The following is a 15,454-nucleotide window of genomic DNA, read 5'->3' as shown; positions in this document are numbered from 1 at the left end:
GAACACTGCACATGTAGGGGAGAGAAAAGACTGCGGCCTTTCTCCCGGTGAGCACAATGGCTGAGGGCGTTCATGATAATAAAGGGCAGAGAAAAAGGCCCATTTGGTGGAGGGTTTGGAAGGGGCCCTGCACTAGGCACGGGCTAAGCCGTGTATAAAAGGCCCTCCTGCCGCAACTTCAATTGCTTACGGCCATACCACTCTGAACACGCCCGATCTCGTCCGATCTCGGAAGCTAAGCAGGGTCGGGCCTGGTTAGTACTTGGATGGGAGACCGCCTGGGAATACCAGGTGCTGTAAGCTTTTTCATCTTTCTAGGCAGCAGAGGGCGCTGCTCCCTCTCCAGGGGGAGACAGGGCCTTGAACAGCAGTGCTGGCCAGCGGCAGTACAGTGACTTTTGCGGAGGGAGCCCAAGGATGACATCACTTCCCGTGTGCCAGCAACAGTTGGCATTTCCTCTGGGGAGGCTGCAAACTTATCACAACCTGCATTTGTCCCTGCCATGGCTGAACACTGCACATGTAGGGCAGAGAAAAGACTGCGGCCTTTCTCCCGGTGAGCACAACGGCTGAGGGCGTTCATGATAATAAAGGGCAGAGAAAAAGGCCCATTTGGTGGAGGGTTTGGAAGGGGCCCTGCACTAGGCACGGGCTAAGCCGTGTATAAAAGGCCCTCCTGCCGCCGCTTCAATTGCTTACGGCCATACCACTCTGAACACGCCCGATCGCGTCCGATCTCGGAAGCTAAGCAGGGTCGGGCCTGGTTAGTACTTGGATGGGAGACCGCCTGGGAATACCAGGTGCTGTAAGCTTTTTCATCTTTCTAGGCAGCAGAGGGCGCTGCTCCCTCTCCAGGGGGAGACAGGGCCTTGAACAGCAGTGCTGGCCAGCGGCAGTACAGTGACTTTTGCGGAGGGAGCCCAAGGATGACATCACTTCCCGTGTGCCAGCAACAGTTGGCATTTCCTCTGGGGAGGCTGCAAACTTATCACAACCTGCATTTGTCCCTGCCATGGCTGAACACTGCACATGTAGGGCAGAGAAAAGACTGCGGCCTTTCTCCCGGTGAGCACAACGGCTGAGGGCGTTCATGATAATAAAGGGCAGAGAAAAAGGCCCATTTGGTGGAGGGTTTGGAAGGGGCCCTGCACTAGGCACGGGCTAAGCCGTGTATAAAAGGCCCTCCTGCCGCAACTTCAATTGCTTACGGCCATACCACTCTGAACACGCCCGATCTCGTCCGATCTCGGAAGCTAAGCAGGGTCGGGCCTGGTTAGTACTTGGATGGGAGACCGCCTGGGAATACCAGGTGCTGTAAGCTTTTTCATCTTTCTAGGCAGCAGAGGGCGCTGCTCCCTCTCCAGGGGGAGACAGGGCCTTGAACAGCAGTGCTGGCCAGCGGCAGTACAGTGACTTTTGCGGAGGGAGCCCAAGGATGACATCACTTCCCGTGTGCCAGCAACAGTTGGCATTTCCTCTGGGGAGGCTGCAAACTTATCACAACCTGCATTTGTCCCTGCCATGGCTGAACACTGCACATGTAGGGCAGAGAAAAGACTGCGGCCTTTCTCCCGGTGAGCACAACGGCTGAGGGCGTTCATGATAATAAAGGGCAGAGAAAAAGGCCCATTTGGTGGAGGGTTTGGAAGGGGCCCTGCACTAGGCACGGGCTAAGCCGTGTATAAAAGGCCCTCCTGCCGCAACTTCAATTGCTTACGGCCATACCACTCTGAACACGCCCGATCTCGTCCGATCTCGGAAGCTAAGCAGGGTCGGGCCTGGTTAGTACTTGGATGGGAGACCGCCTGGGAATACCAGGTGCTGTAAGCTTTTTCATCTTTCTAGGCAGCAGAGGGCGCTGCTCCCTCTCCAGGGGGAGACATGGCCTTGAACAGCAGTACAGTGACTTTTGCGGAGGGAGCCCAAGGATGACATCACTTCCCGTGTGCCAGCAACAGTTGGCATTTCCTCTGGGGAGGCTGCAAACTTATCACAACCTGCATTTGTCCCTGCCATGGCTGAACACTGCACATGTAGGGGAGAGAAAAGACTGCGGCCTTTCTCCCGGTGAGCACAACGGCTGAGGGCGTTCATGATAATAAAGGGCAGAGAAAAAGGCCCATTTGGTGGAGGGTTTGGAAGGGGCCCTGCACTAGGCACGGGCTAAGCCGTGTATAAAAGGCCCTCCTGCCGCAACTTCAATTGCTTACGGCCATACCACTCTGAACACGCCCGATCTCGTCCGATCTCGGAAGCTAAGCAGGGTCGGGCCTGGTTAGTACTTGGATGGGAGACCGCCTGGGAATACCAGGTGCTGTAAGCTTTTTCATCTTTCTAGGCAGCAGAGGGCGCTGCTCCCTCTCCAGGGGGAGACAGGGCCTTGAACAGCAGTGCTGGCCAGCGGCAGTACAGTGACTTTTGCGGAGGGAGCCCAAGGATGACATCACTTCCCGTGTGCCAGCAACAGTTGGCATTTCCTCTGGGGAGGCTGCAAACTTATCACAACCTGCATTTGTCCCTGCCATGGCTGAACACTGCACATGTAGGGCAGAGAAAAGACTGCGGCCTTTCTCCCGGTGAGCACAACGGCTGAGGGCGTTCATGATAATAAAGGGCAGAGAAAAAGGCCCATTTGGTGGAGGGTTTGGAAGGGGCCCTGCACTAGGCACGGGCTAAGCCGTGTATAAAAGGCCCTCCTGCCGCAACTTCAATTGCTTACGGCCATACCACTCTGAACACGCCCGATCTCGTCCGATCTCGGAAGCTAAGCAGGGTCGGGCCTGGTTAGTACTTGGATGGGAGACCGCCTGGGAATACCAGGTGCTGTAAGCTTTTTCATCTTTCTAGGCAGCAGAGGGCGCTGCTCCCTCTCCAGGGGGAGACAGGGCCTTGAACAGCAGTGCTGGCCAGCGGCAGTACAGTGACTTTTGCGGAGGGAGCCCAAGGATGACATCACTTCCCGTGTGCCAGCAACAGTTGGCATTTCCTCTGGGGAGGCTGCAAACTTATCACAACCTGCATTTGTCCCTGCCATGGCTGAACACTGCACATGTAGGGCAGAGAAAAGACTGCGGCCTTTCTCCCGGTGAGCACAACGGCTGAGGGCGTTCATGATAATAAAGGGCAGAGAAAAAGGCCCATTTGGTGGAGGGTTTGGAAGGGGCCCTGCACTAGGCACGGGCTAAGCCGTGTATAAAAGGCCCTCCTGCCGCAACTTCAATTGCTTACGGCCATACCACTCTGAACACGCCCGATCTCGTCCGATCTCGGAAGCTAAGCAGGGTCGGGCCTGGTTAGTACTTGGATGGGAGACCGCCTGGGAATACCAGGTGCTGTAAGCTTTTTCATCTTTCTAGGCAGCAGAGGGCGCTGCTCCCTCTCCAGGGGGAGACAGGGCCTTGAACAGCAGTGCTGGCCAGCGGCAGTACAGTGACTTTTGCGGAGGGAGCCCAAGGATGACATCACTTCCCGTGTGCCAGCAACAGTTGGCATTTCCTCTGGGGAGGCTGCAAACTTATCACAACCTGCATTTGTCCCTGCCATGGCTGAACACTGCACATGTAGGGCAGAGAAAAGACTGCGGCCTTTCTCCCGGTGAGCACAACGGCTGAGGGCGTTCATGATAATAAAGGGCAGAGAAAAAGGCCCATTTGGTGGAGGGTTTGGAAGGGGCCCTGCACTAGGCACGGGCTAAGCCGTGTATAAAAGGCCCTCCTGCCGCAACTTCAATTGCTTACGGCCATACCACTCTGAACACGCCCGATCTCGTCCGATCTCGGAAGCTAAGCAGGGTCGGGCCTGGTTAGTACTTGGATGGGAGACCGCCTGGGAATACCAGGTGCTGTAAGCTTTTTCATCTTTCTAGGCAGCAGAGGGCGCTGCTCCCTCTCCAGGGGGAGACAGGGCCTTGAACAGCAGTGCTGGCCAGCGGCAGTACAGTGACTTTTGCGGAGGGAGCCCAAGGATGACATCACTTCCCGTGTGCCAGCAACAGTTGGCATTTCCTCTGGGGAGGCTGCAAACTTATCACAACCTGCATTTGTCCCTGCCATGGCTGAACACTGCACATGTAGGGCAGAGAAAAGACTGCGGCCTTTCTCCCGGTGAGCACAACGGCTGAGGGCGTTCATGATAATAAAGGGCAGAGAAAAAGGCCCATTTGGTGGAGGGTTTGGAAGGGGCCCTGCACTAGGCACGGGCTAAGCCGTGTATAAAAGGCCCTCCTGCCGCAACTTCAATTGCTTACGGCCATACCACTCTGAACACGCCCGATCTCGTCCGATCTCGGAAGCTAAGCAGGGTCGGGCCTGGTTAGTACTTGGATGGGAGACCGCCTGGGAATACCAGGTGCTGTAAGCTTTTTCATCTTTCTAGGCAGCAGAGGGCGCTGCTCCCTCTCCAGGGGGAGACAGGGCCTTGAACAGCAGTGCTGGCCAGCGGCAGTACAGTGACTTTTGCGGAGGGAGCCCAAGGATGACATCACTTCCCGTGTGCCAGCAACAGTTGGCATTTCCTCTGGGGAGGCTGCAAACTTATCACAACCTGCATTTGTCCCTGCCATGGCTGAACACTGCACATGTAGGGCAGAGAAAAGACTGCGGCCTTTCTCCCGGTGAGCACAACGGCTGAGGGCGTTCATGATAATAAAGGGCAGAGAAAAAGGCCCATTTGGTGGAGGGTTTGGAAGGGGCCCTGCACTAGGCACGGGCTAAGCCGTGTATAAAAGGCCCTCCTGCCGCCGCTTCAATTGCTTACGGCCATACCACTCTGAACACGCCCGATCTCGTCCGATCTCGGAAGCTAAGCAGGGTCGGGCCTGGTTAGTACTTGGATGGGAGACCGCCTGGGAATACCAGGTGCTGTAAGCTTTTTCATCTTTCTAGGCAGCAGAGGGCGCTGCTCCCTCTCCAGGGGGAGACATGGCCTTGAACAGCAGTGCTGGCCAGCGGCAGTACAGTGACTTTTGCGGAGGGAGCCCAAGGATGACATCACTTCCCGTGTGCCAGCAACAGTTGGCATTTCCTCTGGGGAGGCTGCAAACTTATCACAACCTGCATTTGTCCCTGCCATGGCTGAACACTGCACATGTAGGGCAGAGAAAAGACTGCGGCCTTTCTCCCGGTGAGCACAACGGCTGAGGGCGTTCATGATAATAAAGGGCAGAGAAAAAGGCCCATTTGGTGGAGGGTTTGGAAGGGGCCCTGCACTAGGCACGGGCTAAGCCGTGTATAAAAGGCCCTCCTGCCGCAACTTCAATTGCTTACGGCCATACCACTCTGAACACGCCCGATCTCGTCCGATCTCGGAAGCTAAGCAGGGTCGGGCCTGGTTAGTACTTGGATGGGAGACCGCCTGGGAATACCAGGTGCTGTAAGCTTTTTCATCTTTCTAGGCAGCAGAGGGCGCTGCTCCCTCTCCAGGGGGAGACAGGGCCTTGAACAGCAGTGCTGGCCAGCGGCAGTACAGTGACTTTTGCGGAGGGAGCCCAAGGATGACATCACTTCCCGTGTGCCAGCAACAGTTGGCATTTCCTCTGGGGAGGCTGCAAACTTATCACAACCTGCATTTGTCCCTGCCATGGCTGAACACTGCACATGTAGGGCAGAGAAAAGACTGCGGCCTTTCTCCCGGTGAGCACAACGGCTGAGGGCGTTCATGATAATAAAGGGCAGAGAAAAAGGCCCATTTGGTGGAGGGTTTGGAAGGGGCCCTGCACTAGGCACGGGCTAAGCCGTGTATAAAAGGCCCTCCTGCCGCAACTTCAATTGCTTACGGCCATACCACTCTGAACACGCCCGATCTCGTCCGATCTCGGAAGCTAAGCAGGGTCGGGCCTGGTTAGTACTTGGATGGGAGACCGCCTGGGAATACCAGGTGCTGTAAGCTTTTTCATCTTTCTAGGCAGCAGAGGGCGCTGCTCCCTCTCCAGGGGGAGACAGGGCCTTGAACAGCAGTGCTGGCCAGCGGCAGTACAGTGACTTTTGCGGAGGGAGCCCAAGGATGACATCACTTCCCGTGTGCCAGCAACAGTTGGCATTTCCTCTGGGGAGGCTGCAAACTTATCACAACCTGCATTTGTCCCTGCCATGGCTGAACACTGCACATGTAGGGCAGAGAAAAGACTGCGGCCTTTCTCCCGGTGAGCACAACGGCTGAGGGCGTTCATGATAATAAAGGGCAGAGAAAAAGGCCCATTTGGTGGAGGGTTTGGAAGGGGCCCTGCACTAGGCACGGGCTAAGCCGTGTATAAAAGGCCCTCCTGCCGCAACTTCAATTGCTTACGGCCATACCACTCTGAACACGCCCGATCTCGTCCGATCTCGGAAGCTAAGCAGGGTCGGGCCTGGTTAGTACTTGGATGGGAGACCGCCTGGGAATACCAGGTGCTGTAAGCTTTTTCATCTTTCTAGGCAGCAGAGGGCGCTGCTCCCTCTCCAGGGGGAGACAGGGCCTTGAACAGCAGTGCTGGCCAGCGGCAGTACAGTGACTTTTGCGGAGGGAGCCCAAGGATGACATCACTTCCCGTGTGCCAGCAACAGTTGGCATTTCCTCTGGGGAGGCTGCAAACTTATCACAACCTGCATTTGTCCCTGCCATGGCTGAACACTGCACATGTAGGGCAGAGAAAAGACTGCGGCCTTTCTCCCGGTGAGCACAACGGCTGAGGGCGTTCATGATAATAAAGGGCAGAGAAAAAGGCCCATTTGGTGGAGGGTTTGGAAGGGGCCCTGCACTAGGCACGGGCTAAGCCGTGTATAAAAGGCCCTCCTGCCGCAACTTCAATTGCTTACGGCCATACCACTCTGAACACGCCCGATCTCGTCCGATCTCGGAAGCTAAGCAGGGTCGGGCCTGGTTAGTACTTGGATGGGAGACCGCCTGGGAATACCAGGTGCTGTAAGCTTTTTCATCTTTCTAGGCAGCAGAGGGCGCTGCTCCCTCTCCAGGGGGAGACAGGGCCTTGAACAGCAGTGCTGGCCAGCGGCAGTACAGTGACTTTTGCGGAGGGAGCCCAAGGATGACATCACTTCCCGTGTGCCAGCAACAGTTGGCATTTCCTCTGGGGAGGCTGCAAACTTATCACAACCTGCATTTGTCCCTGCCATGGCTGAACACTGCACATGTAGGGCAGAGAAAAGACTGCGGCCTTTCTCCCGGTGAGCACAACGGCTGAGGGCGTTCATGATAATAAAGGGCAGAGAAAAAGGCCCATTTGGTGGAGGGTTTGGAAGGGGCCCTGCACTAGGCACGGGCTAAGCCGTGTATAAAAGGCCCTCCTGCCGCAACTTCAATTGCTTACGGCCATACCACTCTGAACACGCCCGATCTCGTCCGATCTCGGAAGCTAAGCAGGGTCGGGCCTGGTTAGTACTTGGATGGGAGACCGCCTGGGAATACCAGGTGCTGTAAGCTTTTTCATCTTTCTAGGCAGCAGAGGGCGCTGCTCCCTCTCCAGGGGGAGACATGGCCTTGAACAGCAGTACAGTGACTTTTGCGGAGGAAGCCCAAGGATGACATCACTTCCCGTGTGCCAGCAACAGTTGGCATTTCCTCTGGGGAGGCTGCAAACTTATCACAACCTGCATTTGTCCCTGCCATGGCTGAACACTGCACATGTAGGGGAGAGAAAAGACTGCGGCCTTTCTCCCGGTGAGCACAATGGCTGAGGGCGTTCATGATAATAAAGGGCAGAGAAAAAGGCCCATTTGGTGGAGGGTTTGGAAGGGGCCCTGCACTAGGCACGGGCTAAGCCGTGTATAAAAGGCCCTCCTGCCGCAACTTCAATTGCTTACGGCCATACCACTCTGAACACGCCCGATCTCGTCCGATCTCGGAAGCTAAGCAGGGTCGGGCCTGGTTAGTACTTGGATGGGAGACCGCCTGGGAATACCAGGTGCTGTAAGCTTTTTCATCTTTCTAGGCAGCAGAGGGCGCTGCTCCCTCTCCAGGGGGAGACAGGGCCTTGAACAGCAGTGCTGGCCAGCGGCAGTACAGTGACTTTTGCGGAGGGAGCCCAAGGATGACATCACTTCCCGTGTGCCAGCAACAGTTGGCATTTCCTCTGGGGAGGCTGCAAACTTATCACAACCTGCATTTGTCCCTGCCATGGCTGAACACTGCACATGTAGGGCAGAGAAAAGACTGCGGCCTTTCTCCCGGTGAGCACAACGGCTGAGGGCGTTCATGATAATAAAGGGCAGAGAAAAAGGCCCATTTGGTGGAGGGTTTGGAAGGGGCCCTGCACTAGGCACGGGCTAAGCCGTGTATAAAAGGCCCTCCTGCCGCCGCTTCAATTGCTTACGGCCATACCACTCTGAACACGCCCGATCGCGTCCGATCTCGGAAGCTAAGCAGGGTCGGGCCTGGTTAGTACTTGGATGGGAGACCGCCTGGGAATACCAGGTGCTGTAAGCTTTTTCATCTTTCTAGGCAGCAGAGGGCGCTGCTCCCTCTCCAGGGGGAGACAGGGCCTTGAACAGCAGTACAGTGACTTTTGCGGAGGGAGCCCAAGGATGACATCACTTCCCGTGTGCCAGCAACAGTTGGCATTTCCTCTGGGGAGGCTGCAAACTTATCACAACCTGCATTTGTCCCTGCCATGGCTGAACACTGCACATGTAGGGCAGAGAAAAGACTGCGGCCTTTCTCCCGGTGAGCACAACGGCTGAGGGCGTTCATGATAATAAAGGGCAGAGAAAAAGGCCCATTTGGTGGAGGGTTTGGAAGGGGCCCTGCACTAGGCACGGGCTAAGCCGTGTATAAAAGGCCCTCCTGCCGCCGCTTCAATTGCTTACGGCCATACCACTCTGAACACGCCCGATCTCGTCCGATCTCGGAAGCTAAGCAGGGTCGGGCCTGGTTAGTACTTGGATGGGAGACCGCCTGGGAATACCAGGTGCTGTAAGCTTTTTCATCTTTCTAGGCAGCAGAGGGCGCTGCTCCCTCTCCAGGGGGAGACATGGCCTTGAACAGCAGTACAGTGACTTTTGCGGAGGGAGCCCAAGGATGACATCACTTCCCGTGTGCCAGCAACAGTTGGCATTTCCTCTGGGGAGGCTGCAAACTTATCACAACCTGCATTTGTCCCTGCCATGGCTGAACACTGCACATGTAGGGCAGAGAAAAGACTGCGGCCTTTCTCCCGGTGAGCACAACGGCTGAGGGCGTTCATGATAATAAAGGGCAGAGAAAAAGGCCCATTTGGTGGAGGGTTTGGAAGGGGCCCTGCACTAGGCACGGGCTAAGCCGTGTATAAAAGGCCCTCCTGCCGCAACTTCAATTGCTTACGGCCATACCACTCTGAACACGCCCGATCTCGTCCGATCTCGGAAGCTAAGCAGGGTCGGGCCTGGTTAGTACTTGGATGGGAGACCGCCTGGGAATACCAGGTGCTGTAAGCTTTTTCATCTTTCTAGGCAGCAGAGGGCGCTGCTCCCTCTCCAGGGGGAGACAGGGCCTTGAACAGCAGTGCTGGCCAGCGGCAGTACAGTGACTTTTGCGGAGGGAGCCCAAGGATGACATCACTTCCCGTGTGCCAGCAACAGTTGGCATTTCCTCTGGGGAGGCTGCAAACTTATCACAACCTGCATTTGTCCCTGCCATGGCTGAACACTGCACATGTAGGGCAGAGAAAAGACTGCGGCCTTTCTCCCGGTGAGCACAACGGCTGAGGGCGTTCATGATAATAAAGGGCAGAGAAAAAGGCCCATTTGGTGGAGGGTTTGGAAGGGGCCCTGCACTAGGCACGGGCTAAGCCGTGTATAAAAGGCCCTCCTGCCGCAACTTCAATTGCATACGGCCATACCACTCTGAACACGCCCGATCTCGTCCGATCTCGGAAGCTAAGCAGGGTCGGGCCTGGTTAGTACTTGGATGGGAGACCGCCTGGGAATACCAGGTGCTGTAAGCTTTTTCATCTTTCTAGGCAGCAGAGGGCGCTGCTCCCTCTCCAGGGGGAGACAGGGCCTTGAACAGCAGTGCTGGCCAGCGGCAGTACAGTGACTTTTGCGGAGGGAGCCCAAGGATGACATCACTTCCCGTGTGCCAGCAACAGTTGGCATTTCCTCTGGGGAGGCTGCAAACTTATCACAACCTGCATTTGTCCCTGCCATGGCTGAACACTGCACATGTAGGGCAGAGAAAAGACTGCGGCCTTTCTCCCGGTGAGCACAACGGCTGAGGGCGTTCATGATAATAAAGGGCAGAGAAAAAGGCCCATTTGGTGGAGGGTTTGGAAGGGGCCCTGCACTAGGCACGGGCTAAGCCGTGTATAAAAGGCCCTCCTGCCGCCGCTTCAATTGCTTACGGCCATACCACTCTGAACACGCCCGATCTCGTCCGATCTCGGAAGCTAAGCAGGGTCGGGCCTGGTTAGTACTTGGATGGGAGACCGCCTGGGAATACCAGGTGCTGTAAGCTTTTTCATCTTTCTAGGCAGCAGAGGGCGCTGCTCCCTCTCCAGGGGGAGACAGGGCCTTGAACAGCAGTGCTGGCCAGCGGCAGTACAGTGACTTTTGCGGAGGGAGCCCAAGGATGACATCACTTCCCGTGTGCCAGCAACAGTTGGCATTTCCTCTGGGGAGGCTGCAAACTTATCACAACCTGCATTTCTCCCTGCCATGGCTGAACACTGCACATGTAGGGCAGAGAAAAGACTGCGGCCTTTCTCCCGGTGAGCACAACGGCTGAGGGCGTTCATGATAATAAAGGGCAGAGAAAAAGGCCCATTTGGTGGAGGGTTTGGAAGGGGCCCTGCACTAGGCACGGGCTAAGCCGTGTATAAAAGGCCCTCCTGCCGCCGCTTCAATTGCTTACGGCCATACCACTCTGAACACGCCCGATCTCGTCCGATCTCGGAAGCTAAGCAGGGTCGGGCCTGGTTAGTACTTGGATGGGAGACCGCCTGGGAATACCAGGTGCTGTAAGCTTTTTCATCTTTCTAGGCAGCAGAGGGCGCTGCTCCCTCTCCAGGGGGAGACATGGCCTTGAACAGCAGTACAGTGACTTTTGCGGAGGGAGCCCAAGGATGACATCACTTCCCGTGTGCCAGCAACAGTTGGCATTTCCTCTGGGGAGGCTGCAAACTTATCACAACCTGCATTTGTCCCTGCCATGGCTGAACACTGCACATGTAGGGCAGAGAAAAGACTGCGGCCTTTCTCCCGGTGAGCACAACGGCTGAGGGCGTTCATGATAATAAAGGGCAGAGAAAAAGGCCCATTTGGTGGAGGGTTTGGAAGGGGCCCTGCACTAGGCACGGGCTAAGCCGTGTATAAAAGGCCCTCCTGCCGCCGCTTCAATTGCTTACGGCCATACCACTCTGAACACGCCCGATCTCGTCCGATCTCGGAAGCTAAGCAGGGTCGGGCCTGGTTAGTACTTGGATGGGAGACCGCCTGGGAATACCAGGTGCTGTAAGCTTTTTCATCTTTCTAGGCAGCAGAGGGCGCTGCTCCCTCTCCAGGGGGAGACAGGGCCTTGAACAGCAGTACAGTGACTTTTGCGGAGGGAGCCCAAGGATGACATCACTTCCCGTGTGCCAGCAACAGTTGGCATTTCCTCTGGGGAGGCTGCAAACTTATCACAACCTGCATTTGTCCCTGCCATGGCTGAACACTGCACATGTAGGGCAGAGAAAAGACTGCGGCCTTTCTCCCGGTGAGCACAACGGCTGAGGGCGTTCATGATAATAAAGGGCAGAGAAAAAGGCCCATTTGGTGGAGGGTTTGGAAGGGGCCCTGCACTAGGCACGGGCTAAGCCGTGTATAAAAGGCCCTCCTGCCGCAACTTCAATTGCTTACGGCCATACCACTCTGAACACGCCCGATCTCGTCCGATCTCGGAAGCTAAGCAGGGTCGGGCCTGGTTAGTACTTGGATGGGAGACCGCCTGGGAATACCAGGTGCTGTAAGCTTTTTCATCTTTCTAGGCAGCAGAGGGCGCTGCTCCCTCTCCAGGGGGAGACAGGGCCTTGAACAGCAGTGCTGGCCAGCGGCAGTACAGTGACTTTTGCGGAGGGAGCCCAAGGATGACATCACTTCCCGTGTGCCAGCAACAGTTGGCATTTCCTCTGGGGAGGCTGCAAACTTATCACAACCTGCATTTGTCCCTGCCATGGCTGAACACTGCACATGTAGGGCAGAGAAAAGACTGCGGCCTTTCTCCCGGTGAGCACAACGGCTGAGGGCGTTCATGATAATAAAGGGCAGAGAAAAAGGCCCATTTGGTGGAGGGTTTGGAAGGGGCCCTGCACTAGGCACGGGCTAAGCCGTGTATAAAAGGCCCTCCTGCCGCAACTTCAATTGCATACGGCCATACCACTCTGAACACGCCCGATCTCGTCCGATCTCGGAAGCTAAGCAGGGTCGGGCCTGGTTAGTACTTGGATGGGAGACCGCCTGGGAATACCAGGTGCTGTAAGCTTTTTCATCTTTCTAGGCAGCAGAGGGCGCTGCTCCCTCTCCAGGGGGAGACAGGGCCTTGAACAGCAGTGCTGGCCAGCGGCAGTACAGTGACTTTTGCGGAGGGAGCCCAAGGATGACATCACTTCCCGTGTGCCAGCAACAGTTGGCATTTCCTCTGGGGAGGCTGCAAACTTATCACAACCTGCATTTGTCCCTGCCATGGCTGAACACTGCACATGTAGGGCAGAGAAAAGACTGCGGCCTTTCTCCCGGTGAGCACAACGGCTGAGGGCGTTCATGATAATAAAGGGCAGAGAAAAAGGCCCATTTGGTGGAGGGTTTGGAAGGGGCCCTGCACTAGGCACGGGCTAAGCCGTGTATAAAAGGCCCTCCTGCCGCCGCTTCAATTGCTTACGGCCATACCACTCTGAACACGCCCGATCTCGTCCGATCTCGGAAGCTAAGCAGGGTCGGGCCTGGTTAGTACTTGGATGGGAGACCGCCTGGGAATACCAGGTGCTGTAAGCTTTTTCATCTTTCTAGGCAGCAGAGGGCGCTGCTCCCTCTCCAGGGGGAGACAGGGCCTTGAACAGCAGTGCTGGCCAGCGGCAGTACAGTGACTTTTGCGGAGGGAGCCCAAGGATGACATCACTTCCCGTGTGCCAGCAACAGTTGGCATTTCCTCTGGGGAGGCTGCAAACTTATCACAACCTGCATTTCTCCCTGCCATGGCTGAACACTGCACATGTAGGGCAGAGAAAAGACTGCGGCCTTTCTCCCGGTGAGCACAACGGCTGAGGGCGTTCATGATAATAAAGGGCAGAGAAAAAGGCCCATTTGGTGGAGGGTTTGGAAGGGGCCCTGCACTAGGCACGGGCTAAGCCGTGTATAAAAGGCCCTCCTGCCGCCGCTTCAATTGCTTACGGCCATACCACTCTGAACACGCCCGATCTCGTCCGATCTCGGAAGCTAAGCAGGGTCGGGCCTGGTTAGTACTTGGATGGGAGACCGCCTGGGAATACCAGGTGCTGTAAGCTTTTTCATCTTTCTAGGCAGCAGAGGGCGCTGCTCCCTCTCCAGGGGGAGACATGGCCTTGAACAGCAGTACAGTGACTTTTGCGGAGGGAGCCCAAGGATGACATCACTTCCCGTGTGCCAGCAACAGTTGGCATTTCCTCTGGGGAGGCTGCAAACTTATCACAACCTGCATTTCTCCCTGCCATGGCTGAACACTGCACATGTAGGGCAGAGAAAAGACTGCGGCCTTTCTCCCGGTGAGCACAACGGCTGAGGGCGTTCATGATAATAAAGGGCAGAGAAAAAGGCCCATTTGGTGGAGGGTTTGGAAGGGGCCCTGCACTAGGCACGGGCTAAGCCGTGTATAAAAGGCCCTCCTGCCGCCGCTTCAATTGCTTACGGCCATACCACTCTGAACACGCCCGATCTCGTCCGATCTCGGAAGCTAAGCAGGGTCGGGCCTGGTTAGTACTTGGATGGGAGACCGCCTGGGAATACCAGGTGCTGTAAGCTTTTTCATCTTTCTAGGCAGCAGAGGGCGCTGCTCCCTCTCCAGGGGGAGACATGGCCTTGAACAGCAGTACAGTGACTTTTGCGGAGGGAGCCCAAGGATGACATCACTTCCCGTGTGCCAGCAACAGTTGGCATTTCCTCTGGGGAGGCTGCAAACTTATCACAACCTGCATTTGTCCCTGCCATGGCTGAACACTGCACATGTAGGGCAGAGAAAAGACTGCGGCCTTTCTCCCGGTGAGCACAACGGCTGAGGGCGTTCATGATAATAAAGGGCAGAGAAAAAGGCCCATTTGGTGGAGGGTTTGGAAGGGGCCCTGCACTAGGCACGGGCTAAGCCGTGTATAAAAGGCCCTCCTGCCGCCGCTTCAATTGCTTACGGCCATACCACTCTGAACACGCCCGATCTCGTCCGATCTCGGAAGCTAAGCAGGGTCGGGCCTGGTTAGTACTTGGATGGGAGACCGCCTGGGAATACCAGGTGCTGTAAGCTTTTTCATCTTTCTAGGCAGCAGAGGGCGCTGCTCCCTCTCCAGGGGGAGACATGGCCTTGAACAGCAGTACAGTGACTTTTGCGGAGGGAGCCCAAGGATGACATCACTTCCCGTGTGCCAGCAACAGTTGGCATTTCCTCTGGGGAGGCTGCAAACTTATCACAACCTGCATTTGTCCCTGCCATGGCTGAACACTGCACATGTAGGGCAGAGAAAAGACTGCGGCCTTTCTCCCGGTGAGCACAACGGCTGAGGGCGTTCATGATAATAAAGGGCAGAGAAAAAGGCCCATTTGGTGGAGGGTTTGGAAGGGGCCCTGCACTAGGCACGGGCTAAGCCGTGTATAAAAGGCCCTCCTGCCGCCGCTTCAATTGCTTACGGCCATACCACTCTGAACACGCCCGATCTCGTCCGATCTCGGAAGCTAAGCAGGGTCGGGCCTGGTTAGTACTTGGATGGGAGACCGCCTGGGAATACCAGGTGCTGTAAGCTTTTTCATCTTTCTAGGCAGCAGAGGGCGCTGCTCCCTCTCCAGGGGGAGACAGGGCCTTGAACAGCAGTGCTGGCCAGCGGCAGTACAGTGGGTGCGTTCCAATACCCATACTTCCATACTATTTAGTATGCCAGAAAAAGATTTAGCATGTCCCAATTCATGCATGTCAATGCATTATGCCAGAAAATACCCGGATACCCTACTACATCCGGTCGAATTTTGCAGTATGCAGGCCAGCATGCTTTTTTGGCTATTCTGACCCACAATCCTCTGCGCAGCGGAAGACACGTCACTTCGACTGAGCCGCATGCTGAGCCGCCAGAGAGAGAAAAAAACAAAACAAACAAACTGCAACCGTATTACTGCGACGGATATATAAGCAAGAGGATCAAAGTTCAAGACGCAATGTGATGACGAAATAGTATGTCCCAATTGTCTGCCTACTACATGCACAGTACATACTTTCTAAGGGCAGATGTAGTACGTAGTGTAGTAAAAAGAAAAAGTATGCGATTTGGAACGCAGGGAGTGAC

The 15,454-nt window shown here is 55.8% G+C and overlaps 30 non-coding genes across 30 annotated transcripts; all 30 read left to right on the top strand.

Annotated features, from left to right (window-relative positions):
- Window positions 1-184: 184 nt before the first annotated feature.
- LOC139656595 (5S ribosomal RNA) lies at window positions 185-303 on the top strand. The gene has a single exon (XR_011696128.1). It is a non-coding gene; the product is annotated as a 5S ribosomal RNA (ribosomal RNA).
- A 390-nt stretch (window positions 304-693) lies between these two features.
- LOC139656621 (5S ribosomal RNA) lies at window positions 694-812 on the top strand. Its single transcript, XR_011696153.1, has one exon. It is a non-coding gene; the product is annotated as a 5S ribosomal RNA (ribosomal RNA).
- A 390-nt stretch (window positions 813-1,202) lies between these two features.
- Window positions 1,203-1,321, top strand: LOC139656592 (5S ribosomal RNA). The gene has a single exon (XR_011696126.1). It is a non-coding gene; the product is annotated as a 5S ribosomal RNA (ribosomal RNA).
- Window positions 1,322-1,711: 390 nt separating this feature from the next.
- Window positions 1,712-1,830, top strand: LOC139656591 (5S ribosomal RNA). The gene has a single exon (XR_011696125.1). It is a non-coding gene; the product is annotated as a 5S ribosomal RNA (ribosomal RNA).
- A 374-nt stretch (window positions 1,831-2,204) lies between these two features.
- Window positions 2,205-2,323, top strand: LOC139656590 (5S ribosomal RNA). The gene has a single exon (XR_011696124.1). It is a non-coding gene; the product is annotated as a 5S ribosomal RNA (ribosomal RNA).
- Window positions 2,324-2,713: 390 nt separating this feature from the next.
- On the top strand, window positions 2,714-2,832 carry LOC139656589 (5S ribosomal RNA). Its single transcript, XR_011696123.1, has one exon. It is a non-coding gene; the product is annotated as a 5S ribosomal RNA (ribosomal RNA).
- A 390-nt stretch (window positions 2,833-3,222) lies between these two features.
- On the top strand, window positions 3,223-3,341 carry LOC139656588 (5S ribosomal RNA). Its single transcript, XR_011696122.1, has one exon. It is a non-coding gene; the product is annotated as a 5S ribosomal RNA (ribosomal RNA).
- Window positions 3,342-3,731: 390 nt separating this feature from the next.
- LOC139656587 (5S ribosomal RNA) lies at window positions 3,732-3,850 on the top strand. The gene has a single exon (XR_011696121.1). It is a non-coding gene; the product is annotated as a 5S ribosomal RNA (ribosomal RNA).
- Window positions 3,851-4,240: 390 nt separating this feature from the next.
- LOC139656586 (5S ribosomal RNA) lies at window positions 4,241-4,359 on the top strand. Its single transcript, XR_011696120.1, has one exon. It is a non-coding gene; the product is annotated as a 5S ribosomal RNA (ribosomal RNA).
- Window positions 4,360-4,749: 390 nt separating this feature from the next.
- On the top strand, window positions 4,750-4,868 carry LOC139656585 (5S ribosomal RNA). Its single transcript, XR_011696119.1, has one exon. It is a non-coding gene; the product is annotated as a 5S ribosomal RNA (ribosomal RNA).
- A 390-nt stretch (window positions 4,869-5,258) lies between these two features.
- On the top strand, window positions 5,259-5,377 carry LOC139656584 (5S ribosomal RNA). The gene has a single exon (XR_011696118.1). It is a non-coding gene; the product is annotated as a 5S ribosomal RNA (ribosomal RNA).
- Window positions 5,378-5,767: 390 nt separating this feature from the next.
- On the top strand, window positions 5,768-5,886 carry LOC139656583 (5S ribosomal RNA). The gene has a single exon (XR_011696117.1). It is a non-coding gene; the product is annotated as a 5S ribosomal RNA (ribosomal RNA).
- A 390-nt stretch (window positions 5,887-6,276) lies between these two features.
- On the top strand, window positions 6,277-6,395 carry LOC139656581 (5S ribosomal RNA). The gene has a single exon (XR_011696115.1). It is a non-coding gene; the product is annotated as a 5S ribosomal RNA (ribosomal RNA).
- A 390-nt stretch (window positions 6,396-6,785) lies between these two features.
- Window positions 6,786-6,904, top strand: LOC139656580 (5S ribosomal RNA). Its single transcript, XR_011696114.1, has one exon. It is a non-coding gene; the product is annotated as a 5S ribosomal RNA (ribosomal RNA).
- Window positions 6,905-7,294: 390 nt separating this feature from the next.
- LOC139656579 (5S ribosomal RNA) lies at window positions 7,295-7,413 on the top strand. The gene has a single exon (XR_011696113.1). It is a non-coding gene; the product is annotated as a 5S ribosomal RNA (ribosomal RNA).
- A 374-nt stretch (window positions 7,414-7,787) lies between these two features.
- LOC139656578 (5S ribosomal RNA) lies at window positions 7,788-7,906 on the top strand. Its single transcript, XR_011696112.1, has one exon. It is a non-coding gene; the product is annotated as a 5S ribosomal RNA (ribosomal RNA).
- Window positions 7,907-8,296: 390 nt separating this feature from the next.
- On the top strand, window positions 8,297-8,415 carry LOC139656620 (5S ribosomal RNA). The gene has a single exon (XR_011696152.1). It is a non-coding gene; the product is annotated as a 5S ribosomal RNA (ribosomal RNA).
- A 374-nt stretch (window positions 8,416-8,789) lies between these two features.
- LOC139656576 (5S ribosomal RNA) lies at window positions 8,790-8,908 on the top strand. Its single transcript, XR_011696111.1, has one exon. It is a non-coding gene; the product is annotated as a 5S ribosomal RNA (ribosomal RNA).
- Window positions 8,909-9,282: 374 nt separating this feature from the next.
- LOC139656575 (5S ribosomal RNA) lies at window positions 9,283-9,401 on the top strand. Its single transcript, XR_011696110.1, has one exon. It is a non-coding gene; the product is annotated as a 5S ribosomal RNA (ribosomal RNA).
- Window positions 9,402-9,791: 390 nt separating this feature from the next.
- On the top strand, window positions 9,792-9,910 carry LOC139656570 (5S ribosomal RNA). Its single transcript, XR_011696105.1, has one exon. It is a non-coding gene; the product is annotated as a 5S ribosomal RNA (ribosomal RNA).
- A 390-nt stretch (window positions 9,911-10,300) lies between these two features.
- Window positions 10,301-10,419, top strand: LOC139656574 (5S ribosomal RNA). Its single transcript, XR_011696109.1, has one exon. It is a non-coding gene; the product is annotated as a 5S ribosomal RNA (ribosomal RNA).
- A 390-nt stretch (window positions 10,420-10,809) lies between these two features.
- LOC139656573 (5S ribosomal RNA) lies at window positions 10,810-10,928 on the top strand. The gene has a single exon (XR_011696108.1). It is a non-coding gene; the product is annotated as a 5S ribosomal RNA (ribosomal RNA).
- A 374-nt stretch (window positions 10,929-11,302) lies between these two features.
- Window positions 11,303-11,421, top strand: LOC139656572 (5S ribosomal RNA). Its single transcript, XR_011696107.1, has one exon. It is a non-coding gene; the product is annotated as a 5S ribosomal RNA (ribosomal RNA).
- Window positions 11,422-11,795: 374 nt separating this feature from the next.
- Window positions 11,796-11,914, top strand: LOC139656571 (5S ribosomal RNA). The gene has a single exon (XR_011696106.1). It is a non-coding gene; the product is annotated as a 5S ribosomal RNA (ribosomal RNA).
- Window positions 11,915-12,304: 390 nt separating this feature from the next.
- Window positions 12,305-12,423, top strand: LOC139656569 (5S ribosomal RNA). The gene has a single exon (XR_011696104.1). It is a non-coding gene; the product is annotated as a 5S ribosomal RNA (ribosomal RNA).
- Window positions 12,424-12,813: 390 nt separating this feature from the next.
- On the top strand, window positions 12,814-12,932 carry LOC139656617 (5S ribosomal RNA). Its single transcript, XR_011696149.1, has one exon. It is a non-coding gene; the product is annotated as a 5S ribosomal RNA (ribosomal RNA).
- A 390-nt stretch (window positions 12,933-13,322) lies between these two features.
- On the top strand, window positions 13,323-13,441 carry LOC139656605 (5S ribosomal RNA). The gene has a single exon (XR_011696138.1). It is a non-coding gene; the product is annotated as a 5S ribosomal RNA (ribosomal RNA).
- Window positions 13,442-13,815: 374 nt separating this feature from the next.
- On the top strand, window positions 13,816-13,934 carry LOC139656594 (5S ribosomal RNA). The gene has a single exon (XR_011696127.1). It is a non-coding gene; the product is annotated as a 5S ribosomal RNA (ribosomal RNA).
- A 374-nt stretch (window positions 13,935-14,308) lies between these two features.
- Window positions 14,309-14,427, top strand: LOC139656582 (5S ribosomal RNA). Its single transcript, XR_011696116.1, has one exon. It is a non-coding gene; the product is annotated as a 5S ribosomal RNA (ribosomal RNA).
- A 374-nt stretch (window positions 14,428-14,801) lies between these two features.
- On the top strand, window positions 14,802-14,920 carry LOC139656566 (5S ribosomal RNA). Its single transcript, XR_011696101.1, has one exon. It is a non-coding gene; the product is annotated as a 5S ribosomal RNA (ribosomal RNA).
- Window positions 14,921-15,454: the final 534 nt, after the last annotated feature.

This window comes from Centroberyx affinis, unplaced genomic scaffold (genome assembly GCF_046629955.1).
Source record: "Centroberyx affinis isolate AG114_WGS23_722 - 3 ecotype Tasmania unplaced genomic scaffold, CSIRO-AGI_Caff_v1 ptg002499l_1, whole genome shotgun sequence".
Taxonomy (NCBI): domain Eukaryota; kingdom Metazoa; phylum Chordata; class Actinopteri; order Beryciformes; family Berycidae; genus Centroberyx; species Centroberyx affinis.
Note: the sequence above shows the minus strand (reverse complement) of the source record. Positions and strands in the feature narration are given on the sequence as shown.